Raw genomic sequence first — 9,724 nt, 5'->3', positions numbered from 1 at the left:
TATTTTATTTAAAAAACCCAACTTTTTTTGTTGTTTTTTCCTGGCTTCCTGGGACACCCTAAGCCCCCTCCCCCCCCCCCAGCTCAGCTGCCCTGCCAGCCTGTCACAGGAGATACCCAGCTTCCTGTAGCAAACAGGCCGTCCAAGCTCCCTGGGGGGTCCAGCTGACCCACTGTGTCCCAGCCAAGCTGAGGGTTTGGGCCCTAGGCAGCAGCTGCAACTTCCACTCTGCCTAGGGGCTGATTTCACTCCTCTCCTGACCCTTCCGCCTCCCATCGCTACCCAGCCGCAGGCCCTGAGCTCTTCCCTGGGTGGGAGGGGCACCTTGCACCTGCTGGGGGAAGCCTCATTGGCACCATAATGAGCACATTGCAGCATCCCATGAGCCCAGCAGCACCTGCAGAGGGGCCGGGGCCTCCCAGTCTGCAGGCGCTGCTCTCCCAGCAGTGTGGGTGCCTGCAGCAGCCCTCTGCACCCCCTTTGCACCAGTCCATGTGCTCTCTGCTCTTGGGTTCCCAAAGGGCCATGCCTGGCTGGGGGCAGAGTGCACCCAGAGCAGCACTTCTGGGAGCCAGGGGAGGGATGTGATTGGTAGTAGCTGGGCTGTGCCTCGCTCTCCCTCTGGCCAGCCCTATGGCCGAGCGGACCTGTGCACGTCAGGCTGCCGGGCCTGCTCAGGGGGCAATGCCTGTGCCCCGCGCCAAGTACAGGGTGAGGTCCTGATGGGCGTGCTGCCCAGCCCAGCCCTGCTTTGGATTGAGGGGGATCGAAAGCAGGGCGTGGGTGCCTCAGCTCATGGAGCCTGGGGTAAGGGATGCCCAGGACAGGAGCTGGGGGCTTTCTCTGCCCCAGGGAGCAGCATGTGCACTCCACCTCCCCTCCCAGCTTGGGCCAAGCAGCACTGGGGCTGGGAGGAAAGAGGACGCCAGGCAGCCCAGCGGGGTCGAACACAGCCTGAGCTCTGCCACCTGCTCCATGCTGGATCTTCCTGCCCTGTGCAGATAACACCAGATTGGCTCCACCCTCGGCTCTGTGGCTCACAGGGTTCTGGTGCATCCCTGGCCCGCCGGGCCCCTGCTTGTACCATAATCCCAGCCTAACCCTGGTGTGACAGGTGTGGGAGCCACGGCGGGCCGGGGGCTCTGGCTGACAGAGCAGCGCTTCCTAGTCTGTTCTCAGGGTGTGTGCTGAAGGGCAGAGGGATGGACAGGCAGTGGGTCCCCTTCTCCGCACATGTGCCCGGCGTTCCCCACACCAACCTAACCCCTTAGGGAGCTACAACGGAAACAAACTGCCAATCTCTGGACCACGATTTCTGGTGCTACCCGGTCCCCCAGCCTGCAGGTGGCTGGGAAGGTGCCGCTGGCCTTGCCCCGCCTGCAAAGGGAGCGTGCTGTGCAGCCAGCCACGGCCAGACTGGCTTCTCTGGTTTTTTTAATTATTTACTTTTGATACTGTGAAAATCTTTCATGCTGAAAGATAAAATGCCGTTTGGACACAGAGCAGGTGTGTGTGCTGTGTGATTAGCGGGTGGCTGGAGGGGGCAGGCCCCGAGCCAGCAGCGTGTCCCAGGTCCAGCCGGGCCCTGGCAGTGATTCTGATCAGCAGCAGCCCGAGGATGCCTTGGCCGTGACATCATGGCCCCCTCGTGGCACTGTGGGGGGGGGTAGATTGTGCCAGACGCTCCCCTGCTCTCCCCTGCCCCTGGCCATCTGCCCCTCTGAGTGCCTGGCTGCCGTTAAACCCAGCTGTCCCATGCTGACCTCTGCTGGCAGGGACTGCATGGCGGGGCCCCCCCGGGGATTGTAGGGGGAATGGGTCAGTGCAGAGAGGCAAACACTTAGCCCTGCCTTGAGGGCAGGGGACTGGACTAATGGCCTCTCGAGGTCCCGTTCTGTCCCACGGTTCTGTGAGAGGGCCCCACGCTAGGCCAAGCAGCGGGGCAGCTTCCCGCATGGCCACGGGAGCACCGCCTAGCAGCTGTGGCAGTAAGGGTGGCCTTCCCAGCGCTCCCATTGATGGCTCTGGCACTGACCCAGCCTGGCTGGCACAGGCAGGAGACTCCCTAGCCTGGTATCATGGGCTGGGCCATGTGCCCCTGCCAGACCCCCTGGCTGCTGCAGGCAACGTGATCAGGCACCTCTCACCCAGCATGCCAGCCCGCCCCAGGGTGCAGGGGGGCCAGGCTGGGACATGGAGTTACACTGGCCCCCGCATTCAGGCAACCTCTGCTAGGATGTTGCCTGACCTCTGGTCAGGTCAGCCCTTGGGTGGGAGATGGGGAGCTGCAGGAAGTGCTGCTCCAGCAGGAGGCTTCCCTCTGCAGGGCTCTGTGCTGGGGGGCTGCTGGCCGGTAAGAAAGGCGGCTCTCAGGAGGTGCGGCCCAGCCACGCTTCAGGGCAGGTCATTCTGCCGCCTTCAGCCCCCTCTGCAGCTTCAGCTGCACAAGAGTCACACCCTAAAGGCCTTTGTGCCGGCCCCTGGAGGCCATGCTTCAGTACTGGCCAGGGAGGGTGACCTCGAGTAGGGGGTGGGAATCCACCTCTGTGGAGAAAGGGAATCCTTGGGCCAGGAGATCTGATAAAGTACCCAGTGAGGGGGCTACGGCAGGGGGCAGGGCCACTGCTCTCAGCCTGTCCTAACCCTACAACAGGCAGGCTGTCAATGACAGGGGGAAGCAGCGAGTTCACAAATGGTAAAAGGACATATTTGTTCTTTCAGTGAACGATTAGCCATGGGAACTCTCTGCCACATGATGGCAGTGAGGCCAAGAATTCAGCAGGATCCAAAAGGGGCTCGGATGTTTCCATGGAAAACAAGATCCAGAGATATGAGTAAATATGGAAACCAAATGAGTGCTTGGAAAGGAGAGGAACCTTCTGCTTTAGGGCATGAGCCAACCCTAACTTGGAGCGTTAGAGGAAGTGCCCCGAGTACAGTTCCCCATCGCTGCCATCTGCGGGGCTCTAACTTCTGAACCAGCTGGGGTGGGCCACCACTGGCGGCAGGAGACAGAGCCAGGTGCAGCCCTGCTCTGAGCCAGCCTGGCCGTGCCGGTGCTGCAGCGTGGGTGGGGAAGGCCAGCGTGAACAGCTGCCCCAAAGGTGGCTGGTCGATGGGAGGGCCGTGTACTGACGCCCAGCACCAGAGTCTCTCCGCCTCTCCCACAGCAGGGAGCTGGCGTTTGAGGATGAGGGCCTGGCCAAGAGGAGAGCTGGCAGATGTGGCAGAGCCGGGGGTTGGTGGGTAAGAACCGAGGGAAGGTGGGTGGGGAGGAGCAGCCTAGGCAGCCGCCCCGAGAGAGAACCCACAAATTATAGGGGGAGGGGCAGCAAAATAGCCCCCTCCCCGTTTGCCAAAGCAGGTGTCAAACCGTGCCCAAAGAGCTAGATGCTGCATGTGCCCCGGGCGCCTCAGCCAGGGCCACTGCTGGGGGGCGACGGCCCCGTGCGTGGCAGCTTCCCGGCCATGGGGTGGCCCGTGCTGCCTGGGCCATGCACAGGGTTTGAGGTCCAGGTCTGCAAGGAGGGTCTGTTTGCCATAGTCAGACCCACCCTGCAGCCTGAAGGTGCCAGTCTGCTGCAGCGGCGACCAGCCGCGCCCCGGAAAGGCCTGCCAGGAGCAGGGATAAAGCTGCTGTAACTTGCATTTTGGATCAGCAGCCAGCCAGGCGCACAGGCAGGTCAGTCCTGCCGCTGTGGTGCTAATGCCCAACAAACACCAGGCGGGCTCGTGGGCAATTCAGGGTCTGGAGGGCAGAGATCGGGGTCTGGAGGGAAGCTGGGGGCAGGGTCGGGGGGGCAGAGATCAGGATGGGGGGTGGAGATTGGGGGAAGCTGGGGGTGGGGTGGGGATCAGGGTCTGGGGGGCAGAGATCAGGGTCTGGGGCGGAAGCTGGGGGCAGAGATTGGGGTGGGGGGTGGAGATCGGGGGAAGCTGGGGGCAGGGTCTGGGGGACAGATCGGGGTGGGGGTGGAGATTGGGGGAAGCTGAGGGTGGGGTGGGTATCAGGGTCTGGGGGGCAGAGATTGGGGTCTGGGGCGGAAGCTGGGGATCAGGGTCTGGGGGAAAGCTGGGGGCAGGGTCGGGGGGCAGAGATCAGGGTTGGGGTGCAGAGATCGGGGTCTGGGGGACAGAGATTGGGGTGGGGAGTGGAGATCGGGGGAAGCTGGGGGCAGGGTCGGGGGGGCAGAGATCGGGGGAAGCTGGCAGTGGGGTGGGGGGGTGGAGATCAGGGTCTGGGGGGAAGCTGGGGGCAGGGTCGGGGGGGCACAGATTGGGGTTGGGGGGGCAGAGATCAGGGGAAGCTGGGGGTGGGGTGGGGGGGTGGAGATCAGGGTCGGGGGGAAGTTGGGGGGAGGGGCAGGGTCGGGGGGGCAGAGATCGGGGTCTGCGGGTCAGAGATTGGGGTGGGGGGTGGAGATCGGGGGAAGCTGGGGGCAGGGTAGCTGGGGGGCAGAGATCAGGGTTGGGGGTGCAGAGATCGGGGTCTGGGGGACAGAGATTGGGGTGGGGGTGGAGATTGGGGGAAGCTGGGAGTGGGGTGGAGATCAGGGGCTGGGGGGCAGAGATTGGGGTGGGGGTGGAGATTGGGGGAAGCTGGGGGTGGGGGGCAGAGATTGGGGTCTGGGGGGAAGCTGGCTGTGGGGAGGGGGTGCAGAGATCGGGATCTGGGGGGCAGAGATTGGGGTGAGGGGTGGAGATTGCGGGAAGCTGTGGGGTGGGGGGCAGAGATCAGGGTCTGGGGGGAAGCTGGCTGTGGGGAGGGGGTGCAGAGATCGGGGTCTGGGGGGCAGAGATTGGGGTGGGGGGTTGGGGATCAGGGTCTGGGGTGGGGTGGGGGGCAGAGATTGGGGTCTGGGGGGAAGCTGGCTGTGGGGTGGGGGTGCAGAGATCGAGGTCTGGGGGGCAGAGATTGGGGTGGGGGGTTGGGGATCAGGGTCTGGGGGGCAGAGATTGGGGTGAGGGGTGGAGATTGGGGGAAGCTGGGAGTGGGGGGCAGAGATCAGGGTCTGGGCGGGAAGCTGGCTGTGGGGAGGGGGTTGGGGATCAGGGTCTGGGGGGCAGAGATTGGGGTGGGGTGGGGGGCAGAGATTGGGGTCTGGGGGGGAAGCTGGCTGTGGGGTGGGGGGCAGAGATCGGGGTCTGGGGGGCAGAGATTGGGGTGGGGTGGGGGGTTGGGGATCAGGGTCTGGGGGGCAGAGATTGGGGTGGGGGGCAGAGATTGGGGTCTGGGGGGGAAGCTGGCTGTGGGGTGGGGGGTTGGGGATCAGGGTCTGGGGTCTGGGGGGCAGAGATTGGGGTGGGGGGTTGGGGATCGGGGTCTGGGGGCAGAGATTGGGGTGGGGTGGGGGGCAGAGATTGGGGTCTGGGGGGAAGCTGGCTGTGGGGTGGGGGGTTGGGGATCAGGGTCTGGGGGGCAGAGATTGGGGTGGGGTGGGGGGCAGAGATCGGGGTCTGGGGGGGAAGCTGGCTGTGGGGTGGGGGGTTGGGGATCAGGGTCTGGGGGGCAGAGATTGGGGTGGGGTGGGGGGGCAGAGATCGGGGTCTGGGGGGGAAGCTGGCTGTGGGGTGGGGGGTTGGGGATCAGGGTCTGGGGGGCAGAGATTGGGGTGGGGTGGGGGGCAGAGATTGGGGTCTGGGGGGGAAGCTGGCTGTGGGGTGGAGGGTTGGGGATCAGGGTCTGGGGGGCAGAGATCGGGGTCTGGGGGGCAGAGATTGGGGTGGGGGGTTGGGGATCAGGGTCTGGGGGGCAGAGATTGGGGTGGGGTGGGGGGCAGAGATCGGGGTCTGGGGGGGAAGCTGGCTGTGGGGAGGGGGTGCAGAGATCGGGGTCTGGGGGGCAGAGATTGGGGTGGGGTGGGGGGCAGAGATCGGGGTCTGGGGGGGAAGCTGGCTGTGGGGTGGGGGGCAGAGATTGGGGTCTGGGGGGGAAGCTGGCTGTGGGGTGGGGGGTTGGGGATCAGGGTCTGGGGGGCAGAGATTGGGGTGGGGTGGGGGGCAGAGATCGGGGTCTGGGGGGGAAGCTGGCTGTGGGGAGGGGGTGCAGAGATCGGGGTCTGGGGGGCAGAGATTGGGGTGGGGGGCAGAGATCGGGGTCTGGGGGGAAGCTGGCTGTGGGGTTGGGGGTTGGGGATCAGGGTCTGGGGGGCAGAGATCGGGGTCTGGGGGGGAAGCTGGCTGTGGGCTGGGGGGCAGAGATCGGGGCTGGGGGGCAGAGATTGGGGTCTGGGGGGGAAGCTGGCTGTGGGGTGGGGGGCAGAGATTGGGGTCTGGGGGGGAAGCTGGCTGTGGGGTGGGGGTGCAGAGATCGAGGTCTGGGGGGCAGAGATTGGGGTGGGGGGTTGGGGATCAGGGTCTGGGGGGCAGAGATTGGGGTGAGGGGTGGAGATTGGGGGAAGCTGGGAGTGGGGGGCAGAGATCAGGGTCTGGGCGGGAAGCTGGCTGTGGGGAGGGGGTTGGGGATCAGGGTCTGGGGGGCAGAGATTGGGGTGGGGGGCAGAGATTGGGGTCTGGGGGGGAAGCTGGCTGTGGGGTGGGGGGTTGGGGATCAGGGTCTGGGGGGCAGAGATTGGGGTGGGGTGGGGGGTTGGGGATCCGGGTCTGGGGGGCAGAGATTGGGGTGGGGTGGGGGGCAGAGATCGGGGTCTGGGGGGGAAGCTGGCTGTGGGCTGGGGGGCAGAGATCGGGGTCTGGGGGGCAGAGATTGGGGTGGGGGGTTGGGGATCAGGGTCTGGGGGCAGAGATTGGGGTGGGGTGGGGGGCAGAGATTGGGGTCTGGGGGGGAAGCTGGCTGTGGGGAGGGGGTGCAGAGATCGGGGTGGGGTGGGGGGCAGAGATTGGGGTCTGGGGGGGAAGCTGGCTGTGGGGTGGGGGTTGGGGATCAGGGTCTGGGGGGCAGAGATTGGGGTGGGGTGGGGGGCAGAGATCGGGGTCTGGGGGGGAAGCTGGCTGTGGGGTGGGGGGCAGAGATCGGGGTCTGGGGGGCAGAGATTGGGGTGGGGTGGGGGGCAGAGATCGGGGTCTGGGGGGGAAGCTGGCTGTGGGCTGGGGGACAGAGATCGGGGCTGGGGGGCAGAGATTGGGGTCTGGGGGGGAAGCTGGCTGTGGGGTGGGGGGCAGAGATTGGGGTCTGGGGGGGAAGCTGGCTGTGGGGAGGGGGTGCAGAGTTTGGGGTGGGGTGGGGGGCAGAGATCGGGGTCTGGGCGGGAAGCTGGCTGTGGGGTGGGGGGCAGAGATCGGGGTCTGGGGGGCAGGGGTTGGGGATCAGGGTCTGGGGGGCAGAGATTGGGGTGGGGGGCAGAGATTGGGGTCTGGGGGGGAAGCTGGCTGTGGGGTGGAGGGTTGGGGATCAGGGTCTGGGGGGCAGAGATCGGGGTCTGGGGGGCAGAGATTGGGGTGGGGGGTTGGGGATCAGGGTCTGGGGGCAGAGATTGGGGTGGGGTGGGGGGCAGAGATTGGGGTCTGGGGGGGAAGCTGGCTGTGGGGAGGGGGTGCAGAGATCGGGGTGGGGTGGGGGGCAGAGATTGGGGTCTGGGGGGGAAGCTGGCTGTGGGGTGGGGGGTTGGGGATCAGGGTCTGGGGGGCAGAGATTGGGGTGGGGTGGGGGGCAGAGATCGGGGTCTGGGGGGAAGCTGGCTGTGGGGTTGGGGGTTGGGGATCAGGGTCTGAGGGGCAGAGATTGGGGTCTGGGGGGCAGAGATTGGGGTGGGGAGGGGGTGCAGAGATCGGGGTCTGGGGGGGAAGCTGGCTGTGGGCTGGGGGGCAGAGATCGGGGCTGGGGGGCAGAGATTGGGGTCTGGGGGGGAAGCTGGCTGTGGGGTGGGGGGCAGAGATTGGGGTCTGGGGGGGAAGCTGGCTGTGGGCTGGGGGGCAGAGATTGGGGTGGGGGGCAGAGATCGGGGTCTGGGGGGGAAGCTGGCTGTGGGGTGGGGGGCAGAGATCGGGGTCTGGGGGGGAAGCTGGCTGTGGGCTGGGGGGCAGAGATCGGGGCTGGGGGGCAGAGATTGGGGTGGGGGGTTGGGGATCGGGGTGGGGGGGGAAGCTGGGGCGGGGGTGGGGTCTGGGGGGCAGAGATCGGGGTCTGGGGGGGAAGCTGGCTGTGGGGTGGGGGGCAGAGATCGGGGTCTGGGGGGGAAGCTGGCTGTGGGCTGGGGGGCAGAGATTGGGGTGGGGTGGGGGGCAGAGATCGGGGTCTGGGGGGAAGCTGGCTGTGGGGTGGGGGGTTGGGGATCAGGGTCTGAGGGGCAGAGATTGGGGTGGGGGGCAGAGATCGGGGCTGGGGGGCAGAGATTGGGGTGGGGTGGGGGGCAGAGATCGGGGTCTGGGGGGAAGCTGGCTGTGGGGTGGGGGGAGAGATCGGGGCTGGGGGGCAGAGATCGGGGTCTGGGGGGGAATCTGGCTGTGGGGTGGGGGGCAGAGATCGGGGCTGGGGGGCAGAGATTGGGGTCTGGGGGGGAAGCTGGCTGTGGGGTGGGGGGCAGAGATTGGGGTCTGGGGGGGAAGCTGGCTGTGGGCTGGGGGGCAGAGATTGGGGTCTGGGGGGGAAGCTGGCTGTGGGCTGGGGGGCAGAGATCGGGGCTGGGGGGCAGAGATCGGGGTCTGGGGGGGAAGCTGGCTGTGGGGTGGGGGGCAGAGATCGGTTCTGGGGGGCAGAGATCGGGGTCTGGGGGGGAAGCTGGCTGTGGGGTGGGGGGTTGGGGATCAGGGTCTGAGGGGCAGAGATCGGGGTGGGGTGGGGGGCAGAGATCGGGGTCTGGGGGGGAAGCTGGCTGTGGGGTGGGGGGCAGAGATCGGGGTGGGGGCAGAGATCGGGGTCTGGGGGGAAGCTGGCTGTGGGGTGGGGGGTTGGGGATCAGGGTCTGAGGGGCAGAGATCGGGGCTGGGGGGCAGAGATCGGGGTCTGGGGGGGAAGCTGGCTGTGGGGTGGGGGGCAGAGATCGGGGCTGGGGGGCAGAGATCGGGGTCTGGGGGGGAAGCTGGCTGTGGGCTGGGGGGCAGAGATCGGGGCTGGGGGGCAGAGATTGGGGTGGGGGGCAGAGATCGGGGCTGGGGGGCAGAGATCGGGGTCTGGGGGGAAGCTGGCTGTGGGCTGGGGGGCAGAGATCGGGGCTGGGGGGCAGAGATCAGGGTCTGGGGGGGAAGCTGGCTGTGGGCTGGGGGGCAGAGATCGGGGCTGGGGGGCAGAGATTGGGGTGGGGTGGGGGGTTGGGGATCGGGGTGGGGGGGGAAGCTGGGGCGGGGGCGGGGTCTGGGGGGCAGAGATCGGGGCTGGGGGGCAGAGATCGGGGTCTGGGGGGGAAGCTGGCTGTGGGGTGGGGGGCAGAGATCGGGGTGGGGGGCAGAGATCGGGGTCTGGGGGGGAAGCTGGCTGTGGGGTGGGGGGCAGAGATTGGGGTCTGGGGGGGAAGCTGGCTGTGGGCTGGGGGGCAGAGATCGGGCTGGGGGGCAGAGATCGGGGTCTGGGGGGAAGCTGGCTGTGGGGTGGGGGGCAGAGATTGGGGTGGGGGGCAGAGATTGGGGTCTGGGGGGGAAGCTGGCTGTGGGGTGGGGGGCAGAGATCGGGGTCTGGGGGGGAAGCTGGCTGTGGGGAGGGGGGCAGAGATTGGGGTCTGGGGGGGAAGCTGGCTGTGGGGTGGGGGGCAGAGATCGGGGTGGGGGGCAGAGATTGGGGTCTGGGGGGGAAGCTGGCTGTGGGGTGGGGGGCAGAGATCGGGGTCTGGGG

The sequence above is a fragment of the Lepidochelys kempii genome, chromosome 8 (assembly GCF_965140265.1).
Source record: "Lepidochelys kempii isolate rLepKem1 chromosome 8, rLepKem1.hap2, whole genome shotgun sequence".
Classification (NCBI taxonomy): domain Eukaryota; kingdom Metazoa; phylum Chordata; order Testudines; family Cheloniidae; genus Lepidochelys; species Lepidochelys kempii.
Note: the sequence above shows the minus strand (reverse complement) of the source record.